The following is a 17,401-nucleotide window of genomic DNA, read 5'->3' on the forward strand; positions in this document are numbered from 1 at the left end:
CGTTATAAAGATCATAAACAGCACAGAGAAGATCCTGTTGCTACATTAACGCTAGATAAATATCAAGCTCAAGTGGGATCAGAAATTTTCATAATTGTAACTAAAAAAGGTTGGTGACTTGAGCGGACGATTAAGATTAGAATGGACTTCAGTTGACGCATTTGCCATTTAATACCTTCAAAGAATTATCACCTGTGCCTCAGAACCGGAAACGTGAAAACAGTACAAAAAACGTTTTTGAAAAATTAATTAAATTTCACTCTAAAATTTTGCTTCTTAACTACTTGTAGAAATTATGTAGAAACAAACTTTTATATTACCATTGATGAGTATTATTTGTAAATGCTTAAGTGGAAATTATGGACAATCTGATTTCAAAAACCCGCTCTAGCATATCAAAAACCTACTCGTAGTTCCATCGAATCGAAATTGCTTGTTAATGTGAATATATAAAGAAGTTATAAATTGCCGGTCGCGGACATTGAATGGCGTATGCAAAGAATTAGAAGTCGAGGTTTAACGGTTTCACATAAACGAGAATGAGGAAACACGATGAATGAAGTGAACTACATATGAAGGAAGTACAGAGGAACTACAACAATGGTGCAGTGATTACATGTAACAAAACGAGACCGAAGAAAAGAGAAAGAGGCAGAACACGATGATGAAGTGAACACCTGAAGGAAGAACTGCGGAATTACAACAAGGGAGGAGTGATCACATGGAACAAAACGAAATCGAAGTAAAGAGAAAGAGGCAGGAACGTGGTATTGAGGAAATGAAATATCAGTGAGACGGAAATGGGAACTAGGTACAGTGGAAAAGGAACTAGACAAGACAGAAACAAGGTACGGTGGAAATGAAACTGGAAATGAGACCAAAGCGGGAAAGAGGTACCAAAGCAAGGCTGGGCCAACGAATGGCGCAATTAGAACCAGTAGTGAGACCGAATAGACAAAGATGGGCTTGACGTATGGCTGATCTTGAACCAACAACAAGACCAAGGTGGGCAAAAGGTATGCAAAAATAGAACTTGACCAATGTGGTAAAGACTAATGAGAGAACTGGATCTAGCAACGAGTCTGAGGAGGGAATGAGGTAAGGTGAAAGTGGAACTATGCTGAGGCAGGAAAGAGGAATGGTGGAGCTCGAATTAGTAGTGAGACTGAAGCACGAATGAGGTGTGGGGGAAACGGAACTAGATTGAGGCGGGAACTGGAACTTGACCAAGAAAGGATAAAAAAACCTAGGAACTGGAACTAGCAATATGACCTAAGTGGGAACAACTGGCAGAAATGTAACTAGACCGAGATGGCAATAAGGAACGGCAGAAGTGTAACTGGCAATGAGACTGACACAGGAATGAGGTACAGTATAAATGGAGCCAGAGAGGAGTGGCAACGAATAATGGCAGAATTGGAGCTAGCTTTGAGGCTGAAGCAGATATAAGAACAGAAAGAATGGAACTAGACTGAGATGGAAATGAGGAATGACAGAACTACAAGTAGCAAGAGACTGAGGCAGAAATCAGGTACGGCGCAAATGGAACTAAAACGAGGAAGGAACGAGAAATGACAATAGCAGATCTGGCTATTAGACTTATGTAGAACGAGCAATGGCGTAAATGGAATTAGACCAACACAGGAACATAGTATATCAGAACAGGAAATATCAGTGAGACAAAGGCAGGAACGACATACGGCATAACTGAACTAGACTGAAGCAGGAATTAGAAATGGCAAAACTGAAACTTGTAGTGAGACCAAGGCAGGACCAACGTACAGTGGAAATAGAACTAGCAATGATACAAAGGCGAGAATGAGGCATGACAGGAATGAAACTAGAAAGAGGCGAGAGGGAGGAATGGTAGAATGGATGAGATCGAGGTGTAAATGTGATACAGCAGTAATGGAACTGAACTGAGGTTGGTACAGGGTATGGTGGACATGGAACTAGAAACGGGACAAAGTTGAGAAAGAGGTACAGTGAATGTGGAACCACTCCATGGCAGATACCAGTATTGGTTGAAATGTAACTGGCAGTGAGACTCGGATGGGAATGAAGAACAGTGAAAACAGAACCAGCAATTATACCTTATTCGCTATGATGTAGGTTGGAACTGGAATTAGCAACTAGACTGAGATGAGAACAAGGAAAGCCGAAACTGGAACTAGCAAGGGGGAAAGAGGAATGGCTGAAGAATTTTCAGCAACAAAACTGAGGATGGAATAAGATACAGCAGAAATGGAACTAGACTGAAGCAGGAATGAGGATGGAGGAATTGAACTAGACCAAGATGTAAATATCAAACAGAAGAACTAGGACTCGCAATGAGACTGAAGCAGGAATTAGGATCAGCAGAAATGGAACTAGACCTAGGCAGGAATGAGAAATGACAGAACTTCACCTAGGAGTGAAACAGTGGCGGGAACGATTCACAGCAGAAATGTAACTGGACCCAGGTAGCACCGAGGAACCGCAGATCTGGATTTACCAATGAGAATGAGGTGGAAAGAAGTATGGCTTACATGGAACTAAAATGGGGCAGGAATTAGGAACAGCAGAGGTAGAACTAGCAATGTGACCCAGGTTGGAGTGAGGAATTGTGAAACTGGAACTAGCAACAAGGACGAGACAGAAATAGGGTGTGGCAGAAATGGACCTAGACTGGAGCTGGAATGAGAAATGGCAGAATTGTGACAAACACTAAAACCAAGACAGAACTGAGGTTTGGCAGAGAAGGAACTAGATTGAGGCTGGAGTAAGTAATGATGGAACTGGTACTAGGATTAAAACTGAGGTGACAATGTGGCGCAACGGGAATGGAAATAGATCAAGGTGGGAAGAAGGAATGGCAGAAGTGGAACTAACAATGAGAGTCAGAAACGAAAACAGCAGAAAATGTGGTACACCAAGGCGGAAACAAAGAATAGCTGAACTTGAACTGGCAAGGAAACTTATATGGGACTGAGCTATGGCAGGAGCTGTAATAAGTCTGGAACTGGAAATGATTGAACTGCAACCACCAATGAGACCATGGTGGGAACGAGGTATGGCGAAAATGGAGCTGTATCCTGGCGGGAATTACATTTGGTGGTACTGGATTTAGTAACGAGACTGAGAGAATCGAGATAGAGCAGTAATGGAGCTAGACCAAGGCTGGCACAAGGCGTAGCGGACGTGGAACCATAAATGCGACAAAGGAGGGAAAGAGGTACGGTACCTACCTTTCTCTCGTTGCTAATTCCCTGTTGTTCTGTCTCATCTCAGAGTCATTACTAGTTCCACTTCACCTGTCCTAGTTCCTGCGTTGATATACAGGGTGTTACTAAAAGGTACGGCCAAACTTTCAGGAAACATTCCTCACACACAAAGAAAGAAAATATGTTATGTGGACATGTGTCCGGAAACGCTTACTTTCCATGTTAGAGCTCATTCTATTACTTCTCTTCAAATCACATTAATCATGGAATGGAAACACAAAGCAACACAACGTACCAGCGTGACTTCAGACTGTTACAGTAAATGTTCAAAATGTCCTCCGTTAGCGAGGAAACATCCATCCACCCTCCGTCGCATGGAAACCCTGATGCGCTGATGCGGCCCTGGAGAATGGCGTATTGTATCACAGCCGTCCACAATGCTAGCACGAAGAGTCTCTACATTTGGTACCGGGGTTGCGTAGACAAGAGCTTTCAAATGCCCCCATAAATGAAAGTCAAGAGGGCTGAGGTCAGGAGAGTGTGGAGGCCATGGAATTGGTCCGCCTCTACCAATCCATCAGTCACCAAATCTGTTGAGAAGCGTACGATCACTTCGACTGAAACGTGCAGGAGCTCCATCGTGCATGAACCACATGTGTCGTACTTGTAAAGGCACATGTTCTAGCAGCACAGGTAGAGTATCCCGTATGAAATCATGGCGGTGAATCGAGGAAGTACAGTATATACTGACGAAACTAAAATGAGCTCTAAAATGGAAATTAAACGTTTCCGGACACATGTCCACATAACATCTTTTCTTTATTTGTGTGTGAGGAATATTTCCTGCAAGTTTGGCCGTACCTTTTTGTAACACCCTGTGGTTCCATGGTGAGTATGAGGATAGGTGGTAATGAACTAGTTATGAGACAGGAACAAACCATGGCAAAAGTGGAAGTAGACTGAATTGGGAACTACCAAAGGTGAATTGGTAGTAGCAATGAGACCAAGGCGGAACTGAACTACAGTGGAAGTGGAACTAGCAATGAGACCAAGATGAGTATGAGATATAGCTGATATGGAACTATATCAAGGCAAGAACAAGGAATGGCATAACTGGGACTAACAACAAGAACAACATGGGAATGAGAAACAATAGAAGTAGAACTAGACCACAATGGAACTGAGGAAAACAAGACCTTGTTAGTAACGATGTAGGGATGATCTGTGAAGCACATTGAGGTGGGGACAATGAAAAGAGAAAATGGGACTAGTAAAAAGGCCGAGGGGACAACGAGGAACAACTGAACTGGAACTATCAACAGAACTCAGGTGTTAACAAGACACAGCAGAAATAGAACTAGATCAAAGTGGGAACGAGGAATGGTGGAAACTGGATTAGACAAAGGTAGGAAAGTGGAATGGCAGAATTGAAACTAGTAACCAGGCCAAGGCGTAAATTAGGTACAGGAGAAATGTAACTAACAATAAAATAATGGCGGGAATAATGTATAGCAGAATGGAACTAGACGTAGGCTGGAAGGAGGAACAGCGGAATGGGAACCAGCAACGGGTTCGAGGTGGCCAAGAGGTGCAACAGAACTGGAACTAGGTGGGAATGAGGAATGACAGAATGAGAAGTGTCAGTGAGACAGCAGCCAGAATGACAAATGGCAAAAATGAAACTACACATAGGTGACGCTAAGGAACAGTGGAACCATATTTAGTAATGAGAATGAGATGGAATGAAGTACAGCTGTCATAACAGTAGAACAAGTTTGGTATGAGAAATGGAAGAAGTGAATTAGCAATGAGGAGCAAGTGGAAATGAGGAGTGGTGAAGCTGAAACTAGCAACAAAATCGAGACAGGAGTGAGAGAGATATGGCAGAAATGGAGCTAGATCAAGTATAGAATAAGGAATAGCAGAGCTGGAACTAGCAACAAGACTGAGGTGATAATGCGACATGGTGGAAATGGAATTAAACCAAGAAGGGAGTGAAAAATGGCTGCAAACTAACCTGCAATGAGACTGAGGTGGGAACCAGGTGTCACAGAATAGAACTAGAATGAGGCTGGAACTAGGAATAATGGAACCCAAACTAGCAATGAGACTGAGCAGGCATGAGGTATGGTGAAAATGGACCTGTATCCTGGTAGAACAAGGTTTGATGGAACTGGAACTAGCAATGAGACTGAGGTGAGAACAAGGTATGGCAGAAATGGTTTTCACAGGTACATTGTAAATGAAACTAGACTGAGGGAACAAGGAATGGACGGACTGGTACAAGCAGACAGACTAAGGCAGGTGAAGGGGCTAGCAGAAACTGACCTAGACAGAAGCGCGAACGCAATACTGGAGCATGGGAACTTGGAAATTTACTGAGATAAAAACAACGTATGATGGAAATGGAACTATACCGAGGTGAGAACTACGATTTATGGAACTGGAACTAACAACAAGACCAAGGTGCTATTTATGTAAGGCAGAACTGGATTTAGAACACGGTCGGAACCAGGCAGGAACAGCAGGACACGAGCTAGCAATCAGATTGAGGCTGAAGTGAGTGTAGTAGGAATGGAACTGCAACAAGGCAGAATGAGGAATGGCTGAAGTGCATCTAGCAACAACACTACAGCAGGAATGAGGTAGGGCAGAAATGGAACTAGACTAAGGTGGGAACAAATAATGGCGTTACTGGTTGGTTGGTTGGTTTGTGGGGGTTAAAGGTTGGTTGGTTGGTTTGTGGGATTAAAGGGACCAGACTGCGACGGTCATCGGACCCTTTTTCCAAAAAAAAAAAAAAAAAATTAAAACCACCCAAAGAGAATAAAAACGAACAACAGGAAAGACGGCAGACGGCACAGGACAAGAAATACTCCGACGAAAGACAGACAAAACAAATTAAAATCACACCGAGTGTGACGGTGGTTGGCCGACCATAGAAAAAAAAGGGAAAAGTCAACCACCGGGAAACGCATTAAAAAAGCAGACTAAAATCGTAGGCCATAGGCCAGAATCAACACAAAAATCACACACATTTACATTAAGCGATAAAATCCCCCTGCCCAAATAAAACGCAAAACTAAGCCAGCCACACCAAGGTCATCAGTCAAAGGCAGGGAGCGTATCAGGCAGCGCAAATGTCTGCCTGAGCATAGCTAAAAGGCGACACTCCAGCAAAATGTGGACCTCAGTCAAAACGGAGCCGCAGCGACATGGAGGTGGGTCCTCACGGCGCAATAAGTGGCCGTGCGTCAGCCGAGTGTGCCCAATGCACAGCCGGCAGAGGACAACAGACTCCTTGCGAGAGACCCGCATGGATGACCGCCACACAGTCGTTGTCTCCTTGATAGGGCGGAGTTTGTTTGACATGGGCAGGTTGCGCCATTCAGTGTCCCATAGGTCGAAAAGTTTGTGGCGTAAGAGTACCCGCAAATCAGTCTCCGGGAGGCCAATGTCCAGGGATGGTTTACTGGTGGTCGCTTTCGCCAGGCGGTCGACATGTTCATTGCTGGGTATCCCAACATGGCCTGGGGTCGAAAAAAAGACCACAGAGCGGCCGCAACGGGCAAGAGTATGCAGGGACTCATGGATAGCCATCACCAGACGAGAACGGAGGAAACACTGGTCGATTGCTCGTAAACTGCTCAGGGAGTCGCTACAGATAACGAAGGACTCACCTGAGCAGGAGTGGATAAACTCGAGTGCACGAAAGATGGCGACCAGCTCAGCAGTGAAACTGCTGCAGCCAGCTGGCAACGAATGTTGTTCATAGTGGTCCCCTAGAGTCACAGCATAACCGACACGACCAGCAACCATCGAACCGTCGGTGTATACAACGCCACAGCCCTGATACGTGGCTAGCATGGAATAAAAGCGGCTTTGGATGGCCTCCGGAGGGACTGAGTCCTTTGGGCCCTGTGCCAAGTCGAGCCGAAAGCAAGGGCGAGGAACATACCATGGAGGTGTATGCAAAGGGGCCCAGAAAGGAGGTGGAACAGGGAAAACCCCAAGCCCGGGAGAAGCTCTTTGACACGGACGGCGATCGTACAACCTGACCAGGGACGATGTTCTGACAGATGGACGACCGATTGCGGGAACAGAAGACGATAATTTGGATAACCGGGCAAGTTAAAAACATGGGCAGCATAAGCGGCCAGTAAATGTTGGCGCCACAACCGCAGTGGAGGGACACCTGCCTCCACAAGTATGCTGTCCACAGGGCTGGCCCGGAAGGCACCAGTGGCAAGTCATATTCCACTGTGTAGTATTGGGTCCAACACCCGCAACGCAGATGGGGATGCTGAGCCATAAGCCAGGCTCCCATAATCCAGACGGGACTGGATTAACGCCTGGTAGAGTCGTAATGGGGTAGATCGATCGGCGGCCCAACTGGTGTGGCTCAAGCATCGCAGAGCATTTAGATAACGACAACACATCTGTTTAAGCTGCCGAATATGAGGCAGCCAAGTCAACTGGGCATCAAAAACAACTCCCAAAAACCTATGTGTCTCTACCACAGCAAGAAGTTCTCCAGCAAGATAAAGCCGCGGCTCAGTATGGACTGTTCGGCGCCGGCAGAAATGCATAACGCAGGTCTTGGCAGCCGAAAATTGGAAGTCATGCGCTACAGCCCAAGAGTGCGCCTTGCAGACAGCGCTCTGCAGCTGACGTTCAGCACCTGCAATGCAATAGTAGAGGCAGAATTCGTCAGCATACAGGGAAGCGGAGACAGAATTTCCCACCGCTGCAGCGAGCCCGTTTATTGCAATTAAAAACAGGCACACACTGAGAACAGACCCTATGCTACCCCGTTCTGGACTCGGGAGAAACTATGGGATGCCGCGACTTGCACGCGGAAGGTACAATACGACAGAAAATTTCGGATAAAGATCGGCAGAGGGCCCCGAAGACCCCATCCATGAAGCGTAGAAAGGATGTGATAACGCCATGTCGTATCGTACGCCTTCCACATGTCGAAAAAGACAGCGACCAGGTGCTGACGGCGGTCAAAGGCAGTACGGACGGCTGACTCCATGCTCACCAGATTGTCGGCGGCGGAGCGGCCTTTACGGAATCCACTCTGAGATGGAGTCAGAAGGCCCTGAAACTCCAGTACCCAATTCAACCGCCGGCTCACCATCCGTTCAAGCAACTAGCAAAGAACGTTGGTGAGGCTAATTTACGGTAGCTGTCCACCTCCAAAGGGTACTTGCCAGGTTTCAGAACGGGGATAACAAGACTTCCCTGCCATTGCAACGGAAACTCACCCTCAACCCAGAGACGGTTGTAGAGGTCGAGGAGGCGTCGCTGGCAGTCCACTGAAAGGTGTTTCAGCATCTGACAGTGGACGCGATCTATCCCAGGAGCGGTATCACGACAAGCGTCGAGGGCACTGTGAAATTCCCACTCACTGAATGGAACATTGTAGGATTCAGGATGGTGGGTGCGAAAAGAAAGGCGCCGACGTTCTTTAATAGAGCGGAAGGCCAGTGGGTAATTGCAAGAAGCGGAACGCAGAGCAAAATGCTCTGCCAAGCGGTTGGCAATTTCGTCGGAGTCTGTACAAACTGCTCCATTCAGTGAGAGTGCAGGGACCCTGGCAGGGGTCCAATAGCCATAGAGGCGTCGGATCTTGACCCAGACGTGCGATGGAGAGACTTGGAGGCCAATGGTGGACACATACCGCTCCCAGCACTCCTGCTTGCGTTGGCAGATAAGGCGGCGGGCCCGTGCACGCAGCCGTATGAAGGTGATGAGGTGTTCAATGGAGGGATGTCGCTTGTGACGCTGTAGCGCCCGCCGGCGATCTTTAATCGCCTCAGCGATCTCAGGCGACCACCAAGGCACAGTCCTCCGCCGAGGGGACCCAGAAGAACGGGGAATGGAACATTGTGCGGCAGTAACGATGCCGGTGGTGACCGAGTGAACCACCGCATCAATGGCGTGATTAGAGAGAGGCTCAATAGCGGCAAAGGAGGAGAACAAGTGCCAGTCAGCCGTATTCATAGCCCATCTGCTAGGGCGCCCAGAAGAGTGACGCTGTGGCAGTGACAGAAAGATCGGAAAGTGGTCACTACCACGCAGGTCGTCATGTAGACTCCATTGGACAGATCGAAAGGTCGATGGCGGAGTACGTGCCATGCGCCAAGCTGAAGTGTGTGATGGCACCTTCATTTAAAATGGAAAGATCGAGCTGTGCCAATAAATGCTCAATGTGGCGCCTCGACCTGTTGCAACTGACCCACCCCACAGAGAGTTATGTGCGTTGAAGTCGCCCAGTAACAAGAAAGGTGGAGGCAAGTGGGCTATCAGGACAGCAAGGACATGCTGCGCGACGTCACCATCCGATGGAAGGTAAAGACTGCTGACGGTAACAGCCTGTGGCATCCACACCCGAACAGCGACAGCCTCTAAAAGTGTTTGTAGAGGGACAGACTCGCTGTGAAGAGAGTTAAGGACATAGATGCAGACGCCACCAGACACCCTTTCATAAGCTGCCCGGTTCTTATAATAACCCCGATAGCCACAGAGAGTGGGGGTTCGCATTGCTGGAAACCAAGTTTCCTGAAGAGCAATGCAGAAGAAAGGGTGAAGGCTGGTAAGTTGTCGGAGCTCAGCTACATGTTGGAAAAAACCGCTGCATGTCCACTGGAGTATGATATTGCCCATGGCTGAGAAAGGCGTGAAGGGACTGGGAAGGCAATTTACGCCACTTGTTCACTCACTGCCACCGAATCTGTACCCGCGCGAGTGACATCCATGGCGTCTGAGGGACCGGTGAGATCCAGGTGTCCAGCAGACGCCAGAATCTCGACCTTGTCCTCAGACGCTGCGCTTGTAGGAAGCGGTGGGACGGTTGCCACCGCAATGCTAGGATTCTTGGGTACCTTTTTCTTTTTCAGCTTATCTCGCTGTGCCTTCGGTGGTTCAGGCTGGGAGGGCTTCACTGGGTGAGTCTCAGGGACGGACGACGACTGTGAGGCCCTACGACCAGGGACTGGTGGTTGTTGGAACCATTTACAGGTGTCCACTTTTGTACTGGTCGGAACTTGTGAATTCTCCGGCTGAGAAGGGGGAACTGATGTCCCCAATGGTTGGTGGGGCATTGCTCCTGAAGTAGATGGAGCAGGAGCAACAGGGAGTGAAGTGCCCCCCACCATCAAGCGGGCAGGTGTGGTTCTCTGGCTCTGAGAGCTAACAGTGTGTTGGGCAGCTATGGGAACTGTAACAAGAGTGACAGTGACGGCATAAGTGGACGTCATGCGTACTGGCTGCAGTCGTTCAAACTTACGGTTAGCCCCAGTGTAGGTCAGCCTATCCAGGGTCTTGTATTCCATTATTTTCCGCTCCTTCTGGAGAATCTTACAGTCTGGCGAGCAAGGGGCTGGTGCTCCCTGCAGTTGACACACATGGGAGGCGGGGCACGTGGAGTATCAGGATGGAATGGTCGACCACAATCTCGATAGATGAGGGTGGAAGCACAGCAAGAAGACATATGGCCGAACTTCCAATACTTGAAGCACCGCATCGAGGAAGGAATATAGGGTTTGACATCACAACGGTAGACCATCACCTTGACCTTTTCAGGTAATGTGTCACCCTTGAAAGCCAAGATGAAGGCACTGGTGGCAACTTGATGATCCCTTGGACCCCGGTGGACGCTCCTGATGAAATGGACACCTCGACGCTCTAAATTGGCGCGCATCTCGTCAACGGACTGTAAAAGGATTTCCCTGTGGTTGGTTGGTTGTTTTGGGGAAGACCAGACAGCGAGGTCATCGGTCTCATCGCATGAGGGAAGGACAGGTAGGGAAGTCGGCCGTGCCCTTTGAAAGGAACCATCCCGGCATTTGCCTGGAGCGATTTAGGGAAATCACGGAAAACCTAAATCAGGATGGCCGGACGCGGGATTGAACCGTCGTCCTCCCGAATGCGAGTCCAGTGTCGAACCACTGCGCCACCTCGCTCGGTGATTTCCCTGTGGAAAATAATGCCCTGGACCATATTAAAACTTTTATGGGGCGTGACAGTAACGGAAACAGCCCCCAGCTTATTACAAGTGGGGAAGGCCCGTGACTGGGTGGAGAATGCGCTTTTTATCAATACCGAACCAGACCGCATTCTGGACAAACCCTCCACCTATTCGAACTTGTCCTCTAAATGCTCTACAAAGAACTGAGGCTTCACGGATAGAAAGGATTCCCCATCAGCTCTGATACAGACGAGATACCTCGGTGAATACGACTCACGGTCATTCATTGCCTTTCATTCCTCCCATGGTGTGGCCAGGGATGAGAACGATTTGGGGTCATAAACGTTACCTTTAAAATGAGCCCTCGAATGCTTAGAGACTGCTGGTGGCTGGCCACCAGCAAGAGATGATGTGCCACGCTTCATTGCGTGTCATCCACCCTGATGCCACCTACTCCGACCAAGGGCCCTCCCCATGGGCGCCACCCAGCCACAGCACGGGTCACCTGGCAGAATGGCCATTGCCGGGAGTCCTGATGCCCCAGGGAGATGGGCATCTACTCCTTGGCATACATGGGGAATAAACGGCGCAGGCATCAGCAGAGCTATCCCTGTGTGGTCAGGGGGCTACAACCAATGGGGTACATGGCGGCCCACCACAACGGACTGGCTACCATGCATCCTAACTATCGTCTACTATTCCCACAGTCGCACGTCCATCTTCCAGAACGTCGGCCCAGGGCAGGATGTACGATCGCAGTCTGCGTCCAAGAGCTTCTCTCCAGGCTTGGGGCTTTACATCTTCCGCCTCCTTTCTGGGCACCTCTGCATACACACCCGTGGTGTGTGTCTCGCTCTCGCCTTCAGCTGGAATTGGCACAGTCCCTCCGGAGGAATTCCGTCGCCGCTTTCTGTCCATCCTCGCAACGTATCAGGGCTCTGGCATCGTTTACGCTGACGGCTCGATGGTTGCTGGTCGTGTCAGTTATGTGCTAACTCTAGGGGACCATTCCGAACAACGTTCATCGCCGGCTGGTTGCAGCGTTTACACTGCTGAGCTGTTCGCCATCTTGCGTACCCTAGAGTATATCTGCTCCTGCTCAGGTGTGTCCTTCGTGATCTGTAGCGATTCTCTGAGCGGTTTACGAGCTCTCGACCAGTGTTTCCCTCGTTCTCGTCAGGTGATGGCTATCCAGTAGTCCCTGCATACTCTTGCCCGTTGCGGCCACTTTGTGGTCTTTGTGTTGACCCAAGGCCATGTTGGGATACCCGGCAATGAAAATGTTGACCGCCTGGCGAAGGAGGCCGCCAGTAAACCATCTCTGGACATTGGCCTTCCGGAGACTGATTTGAGGGCAGTGTTACGCCGCAAAGTTATCCCGGTTTGTGATGCTGAATGGCGCGGTCTGACCATCCCTAACAAACTCCGTGCCGTCAAGGAGACGACGACTGTGTGTCACTCCTCTTTGCGAGTCTCTCGCAAGGAGTCTGTCGTCCTCTGCTGACTGCGCATTGGGCACACACGGATGATCCACGGCCACTTATTGCGCCGTGAGGTCCCTCCTCTCTGTCGCTGCGGCTCCGTTTTGACAGTGGTCCACATTTTATTGGACTGTCGACTTTTAGCTGTGCTCAGGCAGTCGTTCGCACTGCCTGACACGCTCCCTGCCCTTTTAACAGATGACTCTGCTATGGCTGACTTAGTGTTAGGTTTTATTCGGGCAGGGGGTTTTTATCATTTAATCTGAGTGTTTCTGTTTTATTTTATTGTTTTGTGTTGATTCTGGCCTTTGGCCTACGATTTTAAACTGATTTTTTAATGTGTTTCTAGGTGGTTGGCTTTTCCTTTTTTATCTCTATGGTCGGCCAACCACTCTGTGTGATTTTCGTTCGTTTTGTCTTGTCTTTGTCTAAGTTTCTCTTGTTCTGTGTCGTCTGTGATCTATTCTGTTAATCGTTTTTATTCTCTGTCGGTGTTCTTAGCATTTGGAAAAAGGGACCGATGACCGTAGCAGTCTGGTCCCTTTAATCCCACAAACCAACCAACCAACCAACTACTCAATTTATGAAACTCTTACACTTGAATAAAACATGCAGTTTTTATGAAACTGTAAATATCTGTTTGTCTGTACATGTGCGTCATATCTACCGATTTCCATCGCATTCATATAAGTCTTCCATAGTGTGCCGTTTTTTATCTTACAGCATATTAAAGGAATCACAATACATGAAGTCACATGGCTCATTAAGCAAACAGCAGCCATCGAAGCTCCTGCCACGACATACCAAAACCGGTGCGCTAAAAACTCTCATAGCTAAGGCCATAGAACGTGTTTCGCATAGCTGATGCCGCCCTGTAATATCAGTACTACCCACTGAGGCTACTATTTAGTCGGTCAAAAACCATCACTCCTACACAATTATAGTCTCAGTCCTGCTTTGAGAAGTTGAAAAGATCTCTAAATACTGCAGCGAGAATGCAACGCTGAGACCCGTAAAACTCTTATACAGGAATTATTATTTTTGGAAACTGTAACTTCTGTGCACGATGAAAAACACAAACTTTTGCAAACCCTCAAATCAACGGAGGATATGCGCTACAGAGAGGTCTGCATGATTCAGAGTAACTCGATCTCGTCTGCCAGATATTAGTAATTATCCACCATCGATAGTAGCTGATTAAATTCTTCGGAGGTATGCCCGAAAAAATGAACGTGCAGTACGCTGCGAAATATTTGATTTTTAATACCGAAATATTAAAATGTAAAACAGGAGAATGTAATCAAGCTGACTGGAGTCGCAGGAGTGTGACGTGTGTATGACACAGAGCGGGTACAATCTCTCAAAAGTTTACGTATGTGTCTTTCAGACAGCTCGTATCACGCATTTTTTCTGTCGACATGTTTCCAATGACACCTAGTTTTATTTCGCTATCAGAAAGACAAACACATTATCAAAAACCTCTCGGGAAAAATTTCTTGCTCGTTTTTCGTGAATGCGGCTTTCGTGCGGTCAAGGAGAAATTTTCATAGTAATTAGGACACTATTTTCTTGAAATTCATATTCCATTAGGTTTTGTCTCTGTTCGGTCTATGATGTTATATGGCAATGCAGTGCACTGAAAAGTGATTAAATGCTGCAGCATGCCCTGATTCCTCGGGTATAAAATGGCGAAAAGTGAAACTGCGAAATAAAAAAACACTCACGGAATACCAAGGGACGGGCCTTGACAGCTCAGTCAGTGGGAGTAACTGCCGATTTTCGGTCCTTGTCAGCGACGGCATTTCTGTTCTTTTCAGGCAGTTATGCAAAATGACGAGTAATTTCTGGCAAAAGTAAACCACTAATGTCTCATATAGTGCATTATACAAACAGCTAGCTAATAATTATTTTTGCCGTTCACTCATTAAAACAGTATTTTTATGGCATCAAGAATAATGGGGTGCTAACGAAAGCACCTACTGTAACTCAATTTTTTTTCTCCCGTTTTCACTTTTGCTGTTTTGGATTGAATGTAAGGCCCACGGTATTGTTGGTGGCAGGTTTCATTCTTCAACAATGATCTCACCTTAGCCTCTCGAAGTGTGATTGTTGTGTCACAAGTCACTACGTTTACGTGCAACACAGCTTCCGAACGACGAAAACCGAATTTCGGAAACCGTTGTTCACTGTCGTGTTTACATGGTAAGGTCCAAAGCAGATTTCCTAGCCTAGTTAAATATGGCGTCTGGAAATACAGCTGATCCAGTTTCTGATTCAGTCAACACAATCGTTATCTCTCTTCACTTAAATATTACAGGTAGACATTTTCATGGTTTGTCTAATATTTCTGCTTCTACTTCACTGCAAAAAAAATGGCTCTGAGCACTATGGGACTTAACATCTGTGGTCATCAGTCCCCTGGAACTTAGAACTACTTAAACCTAACTAACCTAAGGACATCACACACATCCATGCCCGAGGCAGGATTCGAACCTGCGACCGTAGCAGTCGCGCAGTTCCGGACTGAGCGCCTAGAACCGCGAGACCACCGCGGCCGGCACTTCACTGCACAAGAAGTCCATACTAACAGAATATTCTGAAAACAAGACCTAACTTGACAACCCAAGCACGTTTCAAAACCGGTTGCTTTTACATGGGAGCGATAATGGATCATGATACTGGAAAACCGGCAACTATAAGCGGATTTCCAGAATCGAATTTGAAGTGTTTACATGAGCACCAAGAAACGGTATTGGGAAGTCGGTTTACGAAATACGGTTTTGGAAGCATCATGTAAACGGGGTGCGTGTAGCTATCTCGAGTGTAGGTAGTGCTTGTAAGGGTAGAGTACGCTTGCATATTTTGAATTTAATGTAATCGTTCACCTCAACAGAGGTTAATAATAGACTCGGCAAACAACGAGCAACTTTGTCGACTCCGGCGAGCCACGGGCGGGCTCGGATGAAAAAGACTGTTTTAACCTTTGATTTAGTGGCATATGGTGTTAGCAACGATTGTATATTTTGAAATGTTTATACGATGGAGAGTTTATTGTTGCCGTATTAATAAACAGTGTTCGAACAGAATTTTAAGTGTGAAATATGTAATACTGTATAGTAGTGGAAGAAACCTCATTCACACTAGCCGTAAACATACGCCACGCCACAGTAGCAGTAAACAGATGTTTAGGAGTCAACATATCTGATCAAACAGGAAGAGTAACATCGTTACAGTCATCTGGGGGTAAAATCGTTACGAATGGCGACCGTAACAGGACCTGAACGTGCAATCTTTGGGCAAGTCTGGGAAGTGAGTGCACCAACAAGATAAATGCAACAGCTATCTGCAATAGTGACTCTTCGTACAGAACTGCGTAGCAGTGAACAGGAAAGAAATCGTAAACTAAGTAAGAATTATTAATTCATGATGGCGGAACAGCACATGCAAAGAGTGTCTGTCACAGTAAGAAAGAGATGATAACTAAGTTAATTGTTGGCGTTCAGGTGCAGTGCAACGAGTTGGGCAGTGAAATAGACAGAATTCACTGGAAGATCTTAGAGTATGATAAAGAATGGGGTGATGTAAATAGAAATTTTTTCGGGAAGAGATTAATGTAGCGTTATGTGCAGCTGACTGTAGCACCATCGATGTGCCTCGTGTAATTGTAGACAATAGGATGTACGCACAAAATTTCCAAGATTATGAACTCTGCAAGCTATCCATGCAGTAACTTTAATTAAACAGTTCAATCAGGCATTTTTGGTACATTATACCTCAGAGGTTGATCGAGTGAAAACCAAGAAATGGTTAGTGCACTCACTGTAGAAGACAGAGCTGAGATTACCACCAGGTATGAAGTTTGTCGGTCAGTGGTGCAAATTCAGAGATGGTGGAGGCAAGTGTAAGGTAGGAATGCAATGCTTAGCCCTAAGTGAATTAAAAGTTAACATAATAAATTAATTAGAACTGTCTGTGTGAAAGACGCAAGTCAGTCCTGTAGAGCCTTAAGATCCAAATCGGAAGAGGAGGAGGAGGGTATTAGTGGTTAACGTCCCATCGACAACGAGGTCATTAGGTCATTAGAGACGGAGAGCAAGCTCGGGTGAGGGAAGGGTGGGGAAGGAAATCGGCCGTGCCCTTTCAAAGGAACCATCCCGGCATTTGCCTGAAGCGATTTAGGGAAATCACGGAAAACCTAAATCAGGATGGCCGGAGACGGGATTGAACCGTCGTCCTCCCGAATGCGAGTCCAGTGTGCTAACCACTGCGCCACCTCGCTCGGTTAAATCGGAAGACAATGTGAATGTTGTTCAAGACATCTTCCAACAGAGCTCTTGAAAGTCCCCAAAACAAGCTGCTACGTGTAATGTTAAGTGTATGGGGGAGAGCGATTTGGCCACCTAAATGGTTCAAATGGCTCTGAGCACTATGGGACTTAACATCTAAGGTCATCAGTCCCCTAGAACTTAGAACTACTTAAACCTAACTAACCTAAGGACATCACACACATCCATGCCGGAGGTAGGATTCGAACCTGCGACCGTAGCGGTCGCGCGGTTCCAAACTGAAGCGCCTAGAACCGCTCTGCCACACCGGCCGGCATTTGGCCACCTGGTTGTGGTAAGAAGGGAGGTGAAATTACCGGAGATCTGAACGCTAGCGGCCCGAGGGATCAGGGGGCGACGCAGCATGTCCGGCTACGTGGCCGCTACAGGCAAGTCCAGGCACGAAGACGAGCAGCG

Source organism: Schistocerca cancellata, chromosome 8 (genome assembly GCF_023864275.1).
Source record: "Schistocerca cancellata isolate TAMUIC-IGC-003103 chromosome 8, iqSchCanc2.1, whole genome shotgun sequence".
Taxonomy (NCBI): domain Eukaryota; kingdom Metazoa; phylum Arthropoda; class Insecta; order Orthoptera; family Acrididae; genus Schistocerca; species Schistocerca cancellata.